This window comes from Panthera uncia, assembly GCF_023721935.1.
Source record: "Panthera uncia isolate 11264 chromosome C1 unlocalized genomic scaffold, Puncia_PCG_1.0 HiC_scaffold_4, whole genome shotgun sequence".
In the NCBI taxonomy this organism is placed as follows: domain Eukaryota; kingdom Metazoa; phylum Chordata; class Mammalia; order Carnivora; family Felidae; genus Panthera; species Panthera uncia.
Genome location: NW_026057585.1, coordinates 25,051,432 through 25,068,474, shown reverse-complemented (window position 1 = coordinate 25,068,474; position 17,043 = coordinate 25,051,432). Strand labels below are relative to the sequence as shown.

General features: G+C 39.9%; 1 protein-coding gene and 1 long non-coding RNA gene across 6 annotated transcripts in view; one reads left to right on the top strand and one right to left on the bottom strand.

Moving 5' to 3' along the window:
* LOC125912379 (uncharacterized) overlaps window positions 1–14,774 on the bottom strand; it is a 39,533-nt gene extending 24,759 nt beyond the window's left edge. Inside the window, exons 1-3 of one of the 5 annotated variants that reach the window (XR_007454696.1) lie at window positions 14,207–14,380; window positions 7,372–7,441; window positions 5,133–5,343 (exon numbers count right to left, since the gene is read on the bottom strand). This is a non-coding gene — a long non-coding RNA (uncharacterized LOC125912379). The other 4 variants (XR_007454695.1, XR_007454697.1, XR_007454693.1 and 1 more) reach the window with 4 other exon arrangements.
* RWDD3 (RWD domain containing 3) overlaps window positions 1–17,043 on the top strand; it is a 92,249-nt gene that overhangs the window by 73,623 nt on the left and 1,583 nt on the right. The window lies entirely within an intron of this gene.

The following is a 17,043-nucleotide window of genomic DNA, read 5'->3' as shown; positions in this document are numbered from 1 at the left end:
TAAGCGTCCAATTAACTTTTGGTGAGTGGATGAAAGAACTTGCTCTAAAGAAAGATTTTTTTAGGACATTAGAACAAAATACCAAAAACATGATCATCTCCAAAGAACATTAACTCTGGATTTACTTGTGCAAAGGAGAGGGACAGTGCCAGGGCAATGGGAACAAGTGATAAAAAATGCTTGCTCCCTCAAGAGTCAGTGTGCCCATTCACCAGCACACTTTCCAGTGTAAAGGAGGCTGGTATAAATAGGGACCTGTGGAGCCAATTAAGCCTTTGTTTGAATTTTTAAACTGTTTTTGCTTATTTGCCTCCTACCTTCAACCGTACTGCTATGTAAAAACAGTGGGGTGAGATAATCTTAGATGAGTCACTTGACTTTGGGTTTTTCATCTTTAAGGAAATGGGGTTGAACAGGTGAGACTTGAATTTTTTTTGATCTATTATCTTGGATTTTTTTCTTTCTTTCCCTTTCTATCTTGCAACTTACCTCCACTCACTTGGTTTTATTTTTTATTTATTAAAAAAATATTTTTTAATGTTTATTCATTTTTGGGAGACAGAAAGACGGAGCATTGGTGGGGGAGGGGCAGAGAGAGAGTAAGATACAGAATCCGAAGCAAGCTCCAGGCTCTGAGCTGTCAGCACAGAGCCGAAGTGGAGCTTGAACCCATGAACCGTGAGATCATGACCTGAGCTGAAGTTGGACGCCCAACCAACTGAGCCACCCACGCGCCCCTATTTTTTATTTATATTTTAGAGGCTCACCCCCATATCGAAAATCTCCAGGAGAATATACTTATGCTCGTCTTTGCCGTTTACTATTTGAGTAGAGCCCAGGCACTGTGAGGTCACACCATTAACTTGTAAATTTCTGTCTGATGGAAAAAAATAATCTCAAAGATTTAATTAATTACCCTGAGGACATTAACCAGTTTTGTACCTAATGTGACAGTTTTACTCTATCATTCCTTTATCAGATTGCCTGTAAACCCCAATTCCTCAACTGCTCTTTGTTTTTATCTTTTATTCAAATATAATTAACATATAGTGTTATATTAGTTTCGGGTGTGCAATATAATGATTCAACAATTGTATACATTTTTCAGTGCTCATTAAGATAAGTGTACTCTTAATGCCCTTTATGAACTAACTGGGTTGTCTATATGTTGGTATACACAGAGTTTCTGGTTTTAAAAATTACCTGCAAATAGAGCACAGAAAGAAAATGAAGGATTGATTGGGGTGTGGTAGTGATGTACATAGGGACAGTTGAAGAAAGACCAATTCCCTGGTCCCTTCTTTTAAGGAATTTAAAAAGATGAAGAATGGGGGCACCTTGGTGGCTCACTTGGTTAAGCATCTAACTTGGACTCAGGTCATGATCTCGTGGTTTGTGGGTTTGAGTCTCGCGTTGGCCTCTGTGCTGACAGCTTGGAGCCTGGGGCCTGCTTCATATTCTGTCTTGTCTTTCTGCCCCTCCCCTGCTCATGCTCTGTGTCTCTCTTTCAAATATAAAATGAAGCATTTAAAAAAATTAAAAATATGACGAATGGATTCCCCAACAGGAGAGACAGAGCAATGGATTCCTTTCTGTAGTTCAGATGTTATATAATCTTTCTAGAAAGACCTGTGCGAATCTCAACCCTGGCAGTTCTCAAGCAGGATGTCTTCCCCCACCTGCGTCCCGTTTCCTACCCTCACTCACACACCTGACAGAGAAGCAGCCTGCTCCTCCCTTCTAGGAATTTGGGACAAGATTCCCAAGATGGAATGGTCTTGAGATATCAATAGGCTACCATCATCCCTCAGCTAACATGTGTCTCTATTTGTTTCTCTAGGTTGAATAGGGATGTGCTTTTCCTTGTTTTAGAAATTACCTTATTGGGACAAGCAGCTGTTGAGTTCTATGATGGGGAAGAAAGGTTATCAAGTTTATTGGTCTGAATTCTCACTTTTTGAAAGCAATTTATCCTGTAATTACTTCAGATATGAGTTCTAAGTTTCATAAAGTTAAGCTTACTGAATGTTGGAGCATTATTTCCAGTGAGCCCTGGACTGTGTATGGAAAGATGAATGTGACATCTGAGAAGCAATTCCTTAAAAAAATTATGAATAGCACTTTATTGTATGTTAGGAGTTTCATGGATTTTTTAAAAAATGTATTTTCAAAAATTGAATTAAAAAAATATAAGTTAGCTATATCCCCCAGTGAATTAGGAAACTCATGCCTTTGATAATAATACTGTTTACTTGGGACTAAAATAGTCCCCAGTATCCCTAATCCTGGATCTTACTGTATCCAGTCATGGTGGAATATTAATGGGGCATCATTAGAACTCTACCAAAGAATCGACAACCACAGCCAGGGGTCCAAACAGAAATGCTCAGGTCGTCTCGGTAAAAGAGGTCTTGGCATGCAGAAGATGTTCAATAAACGTTTATTGAAAGAATAAACCCAAGGAAACTGCTCACTGCATGGTGGAGATGAGGAGGTTTCTGCCCATTTTCTAAGACATAGCAAAAGTAAACAATTACTTCATGCAGGAAACCACAGCATAGCAGGATTGACATGGGTAAACTAGGTGCCCGAGGTGTAGCTCAGCCTCTGCTATCAACTTGTGTCTGCAGACAAGTTATTCTAACCTCTGTGGGCCTCAGTTTCCTCTCTGTAAAAGGAAGTGGTTTCCAAACTGTGGTTTTCCTTTTTCAAACCAAATCTTCTGAAGAATTCTAATATGTACAATAGGAAGAGTAGACTCTCTTGGGTTGAATCAGGGAAGGCAGACTGTATCCCGGCCGGCTCTACCTCCCCCGTCACCCCCACGGTACACAGTTTGAAAGCAATTGGACTTCATCTGTGAGGTCTTCTCTGGCCATGGCATTTGTGGGCAGTGTTAATACCAGTGTTACAAGCAGCTGTCTGAAGGTCAGTAGAGGGTACTTGAGGACATATTTTGAGAAGTATTACTTTAGAGTGTCATCTTCTCTCCTCAAACCTATTCTGGCCCCTGTAGTCTCTAAGTCACTTGACAACATCACAATCTACTTTGTCTCTTACACCCAGACCCTGGGAGTTATCCAAGACAGCCCCCTTGGTGCCCATAACCACTAAGTCACTAACTGCTCTCGGTTTTCACCTGTGACGATTTCTGAAACCTACCATTTCTTCTCCAATCCTGTTACCACCCCCAGGATTCAGGTCTCTATCCTCTTTCTCTTGGACAGTCACAAAAAGCCCTGACCAGTCTTCCAACCTCCAGTCTCAGTCCGCTCTCAGAAGAGCAATTCCTTAAAAAGTCTTTTCATTGCTTTCCATGGCCTAAAGGACAATCCCAATTCCCTTGGAAGGCAGGCAGGCCCTTCATGACTGGCCTTACCCATTTCCCTACATTCTATTCCTATTTACCATCTTGTACTTGGTGTTCTAGCAGTATCAAACTGCCCGAAGTTCTTTAGATCTACTGTGTAGTTTTACACCCTTACCCTTGGGTCCTAGTGATTCTCCTCCTATCTTGCCCTCTACCTCTCTTTTCTGTAGCTCATTTATAATCTTTCTTTAAGAATTTGTGTAAGTGTCATCCCTATAGAAAGCAAGATAGAGGTCTCACTTTGTTAAGACTCTGCATGCTGCTACCACATTATATTAAAATTATCTAGATAGATATAGTTCCTCCACTAGATTGTAATTCATTGGAGACTGGTATTATTTCTTTTTATACCTCTTATTCCCTAGTGTCAAATACAGTGCCCAAGAGGTCCTCAGGAGGCAGCCTGTCATGGGATTATCTCTGGTCTCAACATATCAGCTCGCTGATTTGGTTTCACATGAGATTAATCAAGAGATGTAAGCGGCCTCAGGAGCAAGGGAAGGGCTAATGTAAAGTATAATGCTTTCAAAATTTAAAAACCACTTTTTAATAGGAATATTATTCTAGTATTTTTAAAATTTTTTTTTAACGTTTATTTATTTTTGAGACAGAGAGAGACAGAGCATGAACGGGGGAGGGTCAGAGAGAGGGAGACACAGAATCTGAAACAGGCTCCAGGCTCTGAGCTGTCAGCACAGAGCCTGACGCGGGGCTCGAACTCACGGACCTCGAGATCATGACCTGAGCCAAAGTCGGCCACTTAACTGACTGAGCCACCCAGGTGCCCCTATTCTAGTATTTATCATAAAGCTATTGAAAGCTTTAGAAGTTCTCTTTGCGTTTCCTTTTAATAAACTGCATCATGTAAGAAGTGAAAAGTCAAAACACACAAGTGAAAGATGGTGAGTAAATTTACTCAAGTAAACCTTTGGGTATTTTGAGCAAATCACCCATTGTTCCTTTGTCCTCACACCAGCCTCATGGAGGTGAATGCCTACCATGTCCCCCAACCCTGTTACACCTGAGAATCAGGAAAGTGAACTTCGTCAGTATATAATTCTCTTCTTTCCTTGCCTAGGACCAAGGCTACCTCTAGCCTATATGGCTCACACCTTTGTGTGAATGAGGAAAAGGCAACCTCTCTGCAGCTCCAAAGGCCCAGAGCTCAGCAACAGAACCATGACTTTGTGTTAAGACACAGGTGTCTGTCCTCTAGGCAGATGGCTCCCTAGGAAGGGAAGCTGGATTTGAGCGCCTCTACCAGGCACCTTTATGAAGTGCACAGACTTACCCTGCCTAAGGCAAAGAGCCATCTTCGTCCCCAAAGATGTTCCCATCTCCTCCTTGTCCCCAAATGATAATCCGTGTTGCCAACTAAGCAGGAAAATGAATAGTCATGATCTTTCTGAAGAGCATTTTGGTGGGCTTTCTTCTAAGTCTAGCTTGCCATTTTGAGGGGGCCAGATAGTGGCATTCTGTGGTACTTTGGGAGCTGTGACCCAGAGAAATCCCTTCTTTGCATAGAATTGTCATTTTGTATAGCTCATTTTGCTAAGTGACAAAGCTGATTCTGTCACAACATAAGCCAAACAAAATGGTGATCGCTGGCTCATGTGTGAGGGATCTCCTCGTTTCGGCGCACTCTGTGGTAAGCATTATTCACGAGCAGTTAATTATTGGTCTTCATGCATAAAATGAATGTGACATTTGAGACAGATGTTTATTGATTGTTACATATATATTTTTTTCAAAACTCCAGCTACTGAAATTGGCTACAATTACCATCACAAAGCACAGCTTTTGTACATTCAGGGTTTTATCCTGATCTCTGACCTGTAGGAACAGCACGCAGGTGTGGTGATAGGCACATGGACATACTTTTCTGTCTATTGACAGCAGGGATGGAGTTTCTTGAACAACTGTGCTCAGGCTGAAACAACTGCTGAGTTCCACCAGGGGCTGCTGTTGAACTTCTAAAAAAAAAAATCATATTTTGGAGAAGAAGGGGGGGTGGTGGTGGATGGGGAGGGAGGGATGGGAAGGGGGGAAGAGGAATAGAAGGAAAATCTTGGAAGAAAACCTGACATTTCTGTCTAAGGTGGAGCATGCTTTGCTGATGCCACACGTGGAGTATTTCAGAAGTGTCAGTAATAAATACTTCTATCAGAAATCTTCCCATTCTATATCTCTGCATATTATACCCCAAGGAGAGTCATACAAAGACATAGCTGTCAGGGTCTAATTTTGGATCTGAAAACTATGGCGGTTGTCAGGCATCATTTCCCATGTGTGATATTTATCTCCTCTCACAAACAAACTGAGTGCAGAGTTTTTAATTAATTTCCAAGTGTCTCCCATGATAATTTCCCCCCTTAATATATTAATACGATGATTTAAACCTTCATTCAGAGGCAGACTTTTGGTTGGAGATCACTAAAGGCTTAGACAGTGTTTAGTATTATCAATAAGTTACACGTTCGTGGGTTTGCAGGGAATCAATAAAGTTGCCCTCTCCTCATTTTATTTTTAGAGGCATCAGTGGGATTGTATCTCTTTTAAGTATATTAAGGAAATCACGAGTGAGCTGATTTTGTTATTTTTCTTCTTGTGATTGGAGGCAGTTCTTAGGCTGCTCCTCTTCTTGCTTGTGCTTAGAGTTACTTTAAGAAAAGTTCTTGATTTGATGATAAGGGAGTGAATTTTCTTCTGTAAAGTATTCCCTTCAGAGAAACTTTTTTTTTTTTTAAATAAAGGAGCTAGAAATAGACCATGGAAAGGGGCATATCCCTGAAATGTACAAATCAATGGGGACAGCAAGTAAATTCACCTCTTCTTTCCCTGCCCAATCTCTCTCCTAACAGAAAATATGGAATAAAAAGCATAGCATCATAAAAATTCTAAGGACAGGAGTAGGTTGGAGTTATAATGTATGTTTCTTAAATAGCATATTTTTAAAAAGAAATGAAAATAAAATTTATGCCTTCCAAAGGAAGGATTTTATTTATTTATTTTTGACAATGCTTATCTCTTTATTTATTATTATTATACTCTTAGCTAAAAGGTTGCTTCAAATTTCACAAAGATTTTTTTCTCAGTTCACCTTTAAGATATTTGATTACTGGGGTGATAGGGCAGTCCTTGAAGAAATATTTATCTTTCTCTGAAAAGGACATTCAAACACCATTGGAAAATCATGGCAATGAAAGGTAAACTCCTAAAGTCTTATATGAGGGTTCTAATTATTGGCAATCAAAATATTAAATTCTTGGAAATACACAAAACTCCTTCTTCTTACAGGACTGCAGCTTCCATTTGTTACTTTTTTCCGTATGAGGATTTATTGCTTTCCTTCTCTCTCCCAACTCCCAGCATCTGCTATACAAACGCTTCCCCTAGGTCCCTTAAGAAAATTTAATAACCAAATATCTATCTAGTGAGAAAGGAATTTTTTAAGGTTCAATTGCTCTGTTAATAATTTGTATTTTTTTCCTGTCTTGCAGTTTCTATGTAAGTGCCACAAAAATCAACCTTTTAAACACAGATTGATTCTGACAGTTTTTATTTTACGTGATTTCCAAGAATTGGTATAGAAATGCTTCTTAATTGAAATAGTTCTCCTTTTTGGCTTTTATTTTATTGTCCTTTACTTCTTGACATCTTGTACATTAAATCAGAGGCTGTTTTAGAGACATGAAATGACAGCTTTTTCAGAGCCCGATTCTGGATCCTGATAGATCTGCACTTCTCAAAGCAGACAGGCTGCTCTCCACAGCCTCCGAGAAGCTTCCTGCGTGATGGGCACGTCACCAGGAAACACAACCATAAACTGCAGGTTAATCACCAAGGACCGACTTGTGTCAATTCCCTACTGCCCTGCTCCCCATCTAAGAAGAATAAAGCCAAGAACTATTTTTTTCTTTGCTATTTAATTTAACAGAAACTGGGCTCAACTTTAGTTTGAAATTATATTTCCTCTCCACCACGATGGAAAGGCTACTCACGTAATTTAGTGGTGTGTTGTAAAGAAAAATCAAAGCGTCCTCGCGGAATATTTTCCCCTATTGTATCTTCCTGTGATGAAAGAACACATAAAGTGAATGAGATGTGACACAGGCATGAACAGAGAACCCATTTGTTAGACTGAAATTCTGAGAAAAATGCTATTTATATTACTGTGGTGTTTTGGAGTTAGAAAAGGGTTATTTGGGGGAAAAATATGTATTTATATCAGAGTCAGTAGGAATAACGATGAGACAGGATGCAAAAATATGATAGCACAGGAAAGAACAGCTCCACAGACCAGACCAGTTCTCCTTCAAGGTAGCAAGCAAACATTTCATAATGGGAACGCTAACAAGATGAGTGTTCTGGATTTGTTTTTCAGTTCCACCTAACTTTTTGTAACTTTACAATGTAAGATTCAGAAATTGGAGCCAATTACCATAATATGTGGTGGTTTGGTGGGAGCGTGTTCTACATCAGACAGTTAAAAGGTTTTATTGCTATTAGGAGCATGTTAATGCCCTTGATAATGTCTCTACTTGCTTTGTAATGTCTCTCGTTGAAGTATAGAATTCTTTTATCTTCTTATTACATTATGCAAAAACTTGAATTGAAAAGATATTTGCAGGAACATTTAAAGTAGTGCATCAATCAGCTTCAAAGAAGAGAAAATGTTCTCGGAATAGCTTATAAAAGGATAACTGTCAGTTTTATTTTGGATGAACAAAGGCGGCAACGTAAAAAGCACTTTATTGTAAAAGCATACTGTGCAATTCAATAAATATGCCATATAAATATAAAAGAGAAGAAAGTTCATAATTGTCTGATGACTTAAATGTAATTTAAGTAATACTTTTAAAATGCATCTACCAGTGAAGTACTCTTTTTCTTTTGGGTTCCCAGTTCTAGGCTCTAAGCCCCCATCAGGTGATAACTTAACTCTCCCTCTCTCTCTCTTTTCTCTCTGATAACGTAAGGACTTGAATGGATTAGTCATGGTCCTGTTTTTAATATATCTCAGAATGATACGGAAAGGAGTGTGTGTGTGTGTGTGTGTGTGTGTGTGTGTGTGTAAAGCATTAGCAAAAATTTTAACAGCCACTTAATAGTGCAAGCTTTTCAAAATGATTTGTTCTTATCTGCACTGTGTTCAGTGTTTCTCATCCTGTGCCATTGCAGCTATAAGACAATTTTTCATTTGAATGTGACTGTATTGTCACTTGAAATAGCATTTCTGAGTGTTTGGTGTTTGTTAGGTAAATTTAGTAGCATTGTAAGGTCTGGACTTTCTCAATCAGGGGTCTTTTTTTACTTTCTATATGAGGATCCTTGCACCCTTCCTTATATCTATATCTGTCTATCTATCTATCTATCTACCTACCTACCTACCTACCTACCTACTTACCTATCTAAAATTGTAGAAAGTTGGCTTTTAACTATAAATGTTAACTATATAACCTTATTTTCAAATGTGTTTCCCAGGTAATAAACTTTAGCCTGACAAATCCTGCAGAGATTGCTCTTTTTGACAAGGTTTAAAACTTTACAGTGTGAACTGTCTATTAAAGAAAATGTTCAGATCCAGCACATGGAAAACATATGTAAATATTTAGAATCAGAAAAGAACCATCTACAGAACTCAATTTTTCTATAATTTGTGTTTCTACATGTATCTATGCACATCTGGGCACAGATAGTTAGCTCCCTGCATGTACAAAGCACGTGATAAATATTTGTTGATTAAGGTTAAAATATGAAAAGAAAAATATCCCACTCAGTAAAAATCTGTCTTCTGTTTTGTAACCTGACAAAGGGATGCTAATCTCTTATGAAAATAGGAATATACATTTTTTCCCAGACTCAGGCCTTGAATGAAGATTCAAAAAAACTTCATTTGAAGTCAGGTAACCAGGCTAATTCACTCCCCCACACTGTTGTAGCTTATAAAATTATATTAATGTTTGTGACATTTCTAAGAAATAATCTCTGTTTATTTTAAAACTGTAAATATGGCACCTTGTAATAAAAAATCAATTCATAACTTTATTTGTAACATCATTTTGCTAGCAACTTCTTTCTCATCACTATTGTACATGATGCCTAATTCATTAAAATAATGTTCTCATTTCAGTCAGTGGGTTCCATCCAGACTCCGTAGGAAACAGTCTTCAGTCTGTTGTTACTCTCTGATATCCCCCATTTTCTCACCCCTTCTTTCTCTCAGCCTGTCTCGGAATGCTCTCATTTTGAAAGTACAAGGAAAATTATCTCATAAAAGAAATTGAATAACAACAGAACTTCTGAGATTTCAAAAACATAGAATTCTTAAGTTATTGAACTACGGGAAAAGCCGTAATTTATAACCAGCAAGTTAGTATGTTATACACATCTGTGTACTGTTTCAGAAAATAAAGGTTGTTACTATAGCAACTGCCACATAATATGCAACATACGTTATTTGTGAGATGCCAGGCTTCCTGTTAAACACACACACACACACACACACACACACACACACACACAACTACCTCCTCATGGCTGCTCACTGATGTTTCAAGGATTTCCACCTTTTCCTTCACTATTGTAGGGGATTCTCATCTTTAATATTGTGTTGTTTTAAATCTTTTTCTTCTTTTAAGTTTCCTGTACTTTTGGAGTTTGTTGGCTAAATTACTAAGTTTGCTTAGGACTGCTAGATTTGGTGACTACTACTGAGACATTTTTCTCAGTCTTACTTTGATTTAAAAAAAATTCTAATTAATGTTTTTGACATAGTGATAAATGCATAGGAAGGACACATATAGCACTGTGAAAACACAGATGATATACACCTAGTAACATGTCATTTGAGTTGGCCCTTCCAGGGTTTTATAATTCTGTATTGTACAACCCTTCTGGCATTAAAACCTCTTTTTTGAAAAATAAAAATGTCACAAAGTATGCACCTACTTTATGGATATCATATGCCATTTGCAAATGTGTCTATCATACTTAATTTCATTTGAAACAGTTGTTTAGACAGTATGGATCATTTTATGATGAGAAAATTAACTCCTTGTGAAGGGTAGATTTCCAGTCTTTCTTGGTCATGGTGTGTCAGAGAATAAGAAAATTGACAAAAAATGAAATTTCAATTTGGGGAGCGATCCTTCTAGTTTTCTAGGCAGGATAATGAATCAATAAAAGAAATGAGATAATGATATAAAGTAGAGACTCCCTTTGATGTGGCTGGGCAAGGCATCACAATGTCCAACTGTTTTGAAGCAAAAGTCTGAAAAAAACCTGACACTAAGAACAATATTTTTTGACTCTTATTGGGTCCACTTTGTGGCTGAGATTTTTGATATGTAGATGGTGTCTGATATGTGTGAATTTCTTGGGTATGGCGACTTTTTAGTCCAGATTTCATATATAATTACCGTCACTGACATATTTTGTCGTGTTAGAGGTTCATGGGGAGCAGTATCTGAGTTTCCCTTTGCACCAGAGGGGGCGCTAGGTACTAGCTCTCCATAGAGACAACTACCTCTGTATCTTCAGAATGGTCTGTGCCGTCAAAATATACCACCTCAACCCTGAAAACAAAACATGTCTGGTGAAAATGGCAGAATGAATAATACCTTCCCTTTTTTCAAAAAAACCAAAAACGCCTTGATAGTTTAATCAATAAATATTTATTAAACATCTACCACGTGCCAGGCACAGTTTGGGGGATATAAAGATGAATAAAAGCTTCCTGGTTTCCAGGGTACTTACAGGTCTAGTCAGGGAGAGAAGCATGCCACACTACCCAGAACGGAGAGGCCCATGCTGGGACCCAGTGCTCCATGGGCCTCACCAGTCAACAACAATGACTCAACAACAGAACAATAATGGCTAACATCCACTGAACACTTACTTTTTGACAGATACCTCAGGTGCGTTTGTAATTTAACCCACACAATAGTGGTCTGAGTGTTTTACTGACAAGAAACTGAGGCTGAAAGCATTGGAGTAACTTGTGTGTGGTTATACAGCCGAGTTGGGATTCTCATGCTTGTTATATACCTGAGCGAATACATCTTGACTACTAGTCCCCATCTGCATGGATAGCATCCTCATAACTGGCTTCCCTGCTGCTACTTTGCCCCTGCAGTCCCTCTCTATGCAGTTCCCACAGTGGAGAACATGAATCAGATCACGTGTCTCCCTTGCTTGGACCCTTTCAGGGGCTTTCCGTCACATGTGGAATATAAGCTGACTTCTCTGCCATGGTCTGTAGTACCCTGCAGTTTGCTGCCTCCCGGCACCCCTTAAACTTCAGTTCCTACGGCTTTCACCCAGCTTGTTCACTAGGCTTTAGTCCAGAGATTGGCACACATTGTGTAAAGGGCCAGATATTAAATCTTACAGGTTTTGCAGGCCATTCAGCCTCTGTGGCAACTATTCATTTCTATTATTATAGCACTCAACTCTGCTATTATAGCACGAAAGCAGCTAGAGACAACAAATGAGTGTGGGCTGTGTTCTAATAAAACTTTATTTACATAAACAAGTAGCGGGCTGGATTTGGCCCCCATACCATAGTTTGCTGACCCTTGTTTTGGACTTACTATCCTTTTTTTTTTTTTTTAATTTTTTAATGTTTGTTACTTTTTGAGAGAGAGAGAGAGAACGAGTCAGGGAGAGATGGAGAGAGAGGGAGACCTAGAATCTGAAACAGGTTCCAGGCTCTGAGCTCTCAGCAACCGAGCCCCATGTGGGGCTCGAACTCAGGAGCAGTGAGATCATGACCTGAGCTAAAGTCGGATGCTTAACCGACTGAGCCACCCAGGCGCCCTCGGACTTACTATCCCTCTTTATGTTCCTCTAATATGCCAAGTCTCCCTACCTTAGGGTCCCACATTCTGTCCCCAGATCGTCCCTGAGCTGCCTCTTCCTGGCTATTAGCCCTCACTGTGATGGAGAGACTTTACTTGGCTGCCATATGTAAGCAGCTCTCTCCACCCAATCTGTACACCATATCATCTATTTTATTGCCTTCATGGCTCTTAAACAGGCAAGGTCCCATTAATTTGTTTTCTTGTTATTTGTCTGTGTCCCCTCTCTAAGGTAGCTCTATGTGAGGAGGAATCCTATTTGCCTTGTTCACTGTGGTATTTCCACCGACCAGAGCAGAGCCTGGGACATAGAATAGATGCTTAGTAAATACTTTCAGCTGAAGCACAAGTCTGTCTGAAACCAAAGCTTGTGCTTTTAATGGTGTCTCAGTATTCCCTTTCTGTACAAATAAAGCCACACCGATGATAATTTGAGGAATTGATCACATTGCACCCTAGAGGACCTCTGCACCCTGGCAAAAGCCCTCCTCCCAAGTATTTTTGGGTGACCCAGAAAATATTTCCATGTGGGTAAGACTGATGTCTCACCTCGTGGGGTCCACGGAGTACTGACCCTTCTTATGCTGCCATCCCTGTCTTTGTTGACAGTTGCTGTGTCCACTGGGTGGCTTCACTTGAACCAGGCTCCTCTATCACTTACATTGCTCTGCACTCACCGGACACCTTGGATGTCTTGCAACATCACCTCTCGGTATGACAAAGGCCACACAGTGATGGCCATTGCTCCTGATGGGCACTGCTTCTGTCTCTGCTGAGAATCGACCCCTCTGAGCACAGCTGCCCCTGTCAAGCATTGGAGCCCTCTATTTCCAGTCCCAATAGATGCCACCACTTCAAAGCGCCATGCTGCTTCTGGCCAATGGTGGAGTTGGGAAGAACACCTATTTTTGTTTTCTTTCAACTTAGTGGTTCCAAGTTAGTGCTGCATGTGCCCTAAGGCCTTATAGGATTTTCAGTTTTTTACTTAACTGTCATCTCTCTTCCTAAGTATAATAGCTGATACTTATTATATGATGCTTATTGTGTGACAAGCACTGTTGGGGAGCTTTGTATTCATTAACTTGTATAATTCTCATGACAGAACCATGAGGCAGGAGCGCTATTATTACCATCTTCCCTGAAGCTAGAGAGGTTAACTGACTCACTCAAGGCAACTAGTATGTAACAGAAGTGAAATTTGAATCCAGACACAGAACTTTAGAATTCACACTCTCAATCCCAGTCTATATGACCCAGGCATATGTCTGTGGGGGTAGGCTAGGGACAGATACAGGAGACCAACACCACACTGTACTCCAATTCTCCCTTTCCCTGTCATCCTGGAGCTTGTTACCTACTCAGTTAGCCCTCTCAGTGCCCTATGCGCACAATTCCTGCGTGCAAACCATTGTCTTCTAGATCTGTGCAGATGTATCTAACCATAAGCCGAGGGAGAACTGCCCTCCTGATACCCTTGATCAGATAAGTGCTAAAGTAGACGCTTGAAATGTGTCTGTAACACACAAAGGAGAAATCATGAACTCTTTAGGGAAGGAAGTGTAATTTGAACTGGATTCTGAAAGATGAATATGATTTTGCCATTCAGAGACTTTGGATAAAAGGGTATAACTAGACCGAGTACAGACTGCATGATGTATAAGGGAACAGGTTAAGACACGGTGAGAGGTAAGCTGGGGAAAGGAGAATGGGGTGGATCTTAAAGGGCCTTGATGCATGCTAAGAAATTTGGACGTTATTTTGTAGGCAAGTATGGGGTGGAAAGACGGGAGAAGTAGCAACAGCTTTAATGCCTGAGTGCTAGAGAAAAGAGCTCTCTAGTGTTCCTGTTGAGTAGAAGGTTTCAATTTATGGTTTAAAGTCTACTTGATGTCTGCTTGGTCTGTGGACTAACTTTTATAATATTGGTTGAGACAAGATCGTATCTTCATGGTTCTAATGTTAACTGAATACTTACAATGCCTTTATCAAAATCAGTTCCATTTTGCTCATTCCTTGTGATAAAGTTTCCTCTCCCTGTGCCTGTTCCCACCCCACCCTCAGCAGAAGTGGGGGTGATTTCTGAGTATTCTATTCTACTAGAATGGCCCTAAGAAGTTCTAGAACTTCTGCTCCAGAGGACCTCAACCATGGGAATGATGTCATACCTGATTGTCTTCAATGGCTTCATCCAAGTTAACCAGTCTTCTGGAGACCTCCGCAGAATCTTCCAGCCTCCTCCATGAAGGTTATGAAAGCACTGATTCTTAGTCTAAGAAGCTGCCTTCCAAGTACAGTCATCTCTAACAACTTTAGATACTCTTCAGTTTTTCATGGACACCTAATTAGGCATTTATTTACATTTCATTTTACTTACTCTCATGGCTCCCTTCTAAGTGGTGCACTAATGAAGTTCCTCTGTGACATCACAATGCTCCAACTGATGAAGTTTGTCTTCCCTTTGGGAATCAAATGCCCATTTGAAATTAATGAGTCTCTTGTAACCAAACTACTTTTGAATTTTGTCAGCTCTGTCTGTAAGAAATATTTAGACTTGCCTGACTCTTGTCAGAACAGGTATCTTATTTCTTTGGCAAATTTACATAAAACAGTAGGGAGAATAACCCCATCAATCTAATCTATGTGTCCCTTCCACCCCACAAAGAGTAGGGGGTATGGAGAGTGGGAAATGATTTCTAAGGTCACAGAGGAGCAGGATCTAACTTAATGAGCCTTTGAGGAATTAAAAAGAAATGATCAGTCTGAAGAAACATTCACCATCCTTATAATTGGTTCTGTTTTTCCAGGGTCAATCCGGGAACATGAATTTTTCTATTCCCATGATTTTCCAAGTTTTAAAAACAGGGGCACCCTTTTATTTAAAAAAAAAAGGAACATTTTTTTGATTCCCATCTATCAGACAGGTAACAGTGGAGTTACAGTGGTCAGAGGGGATAGTGTAGTCCCAAGAGCTTGTCAAATAGTGTCTTTCTCCTTACCCTACAGCTCCTCACCCCAGCCTCCAACTACTGCAGTGCTCTGAAGAATTTGATGGGAAAAGACCATCTCTATCCCATCCATTCATTCTAACATTTACTCTAGGAGGTACAGTTCATATGGAAAACGGTGTAAAGAAACATTTTAAGAATGGTCTGTTTTCTCTTCATAGTGAATTACTCTAGATTTCCCTTGATTACCATTTGAAATGGCATGACTTCTTCAAATTACTACAAAGAACACCAAAATACAGTGGTTCTCAGAAGCATCCGTCTGAAGGTCTTTGTCTTCTTCCAGTCCATTAATTATTCTTATATTACATGTATACTCTTCCCACCAAGAGGAGGAAAAGGGTCCATTTGCTTCAGCTGTAATTATTGCTCTATTTTCAATGTTGGGGGTGGGAGGAGCACTGAATCATACAAAATATATATCCTAGAACCATTTATAAGTGAAAACCAACTTAGGACTATTTTTAGACTAATTCTAGTCTTTTTGGAGAACTGGAAATATAAAACTTTAAAGTCATCTACGTTTAAAATTCAGAAGAAAAAATGAAAAACTTTATAGAAAGTAAATAATGAAAAACTAGATTTCTATGCCCCTATTGTCATTTCAGTTGATGAAAGACAGGAGGAGGGAGAGGGCCGGAGGGAAAGCATAAGATGTGGAGTGGCATGGAGCATGGGGAGAGAAGGATGGCTGGCCATTCAGGCACTTTCATTTGCTTCCGCCTCTGGAACTCCACCCAGGGTCTCCTTCATGGGTGGCATCACCCCAATCCTGCCCTGATGTCACCTGCTGAGCTACTAGGAATAACCTGTACCTTGTCTGCAACTTGGCCAACACTCTTCTAAAAAATTTTTTTTTATTAGTTTTCTTTATTTTTGAGAGGCAGAGAGAAACAGAGCACGTGTAGGGGAGGGGCAGAGAGAGAGGAAAACACAGAATCGGAAGCAGGCTGCAGGCTCTGAGCTGTCAGCACAGAGCCCAGTGCTGGCCGAACTCACGAACTGTGAGATCATGACCTGAGCCGAAGTCTGACGCTCAACCGACTGAGCCACCCAGGTGCCCCTGGCCAACACTCTTCTTAATCCCTGCCTCTCTTGGCTTCTTGTGAGATGCCTTCTGGAAAAATTCCTGAATCTTCCTGAGAGTGCTTGCTCCCAATCTACTCTCCGTGTTCAAGGCAAATCACTATGCTGTAGTGGTTTTACTCTTTTTGAGAAGTGTTTTCCATGAGTTCAGGAGAAAAGTAAACATTAAAATAGTTTATTCTTTCTTGAGGTGTTCATTTTCCTTGAAAATTTTTTTGAGAAATGCCCTTTTAATTAAAAAAAAAATTAAGAATTCAGGGGCACCTGGGTGGCTCAGTCAGTTAAGAGTCCAACTGCAGTTCAGGTCATGATTTTGAGACTTGTGAGTTCAAGCCCCATGTTGAGCTCTGTGTTGACAGCTCGGAGCCTGAAGCCTCCTTCAGATTCTGTGTCTCCCTCTCTCTCTGCTTCTCCCCTGCTCATGCTCTCTCTTTCTCAAAAATAAATAAACATTAATTTTTTTTAATTAAGAACTCAGCCCTGATAGAGAAGTGATTTTCTAGAATACTGTTTCTTAAACATAAGTCATTTCTATAACTCTTTCATGACTTTGCTATGCCTGCATACCATCTGTGATATTTTTCTCCACATTTTTCTTTAAATCAACTTAATTTTTTTAAATGTTTATTTATTTTTGAGAGAGAGACAGAGAGACAGAGAGAGAGACAAAGCACGAGCAGGAGAGGTCAGGGGAGAGAGAGGGAGACACAGAATCCAAAGC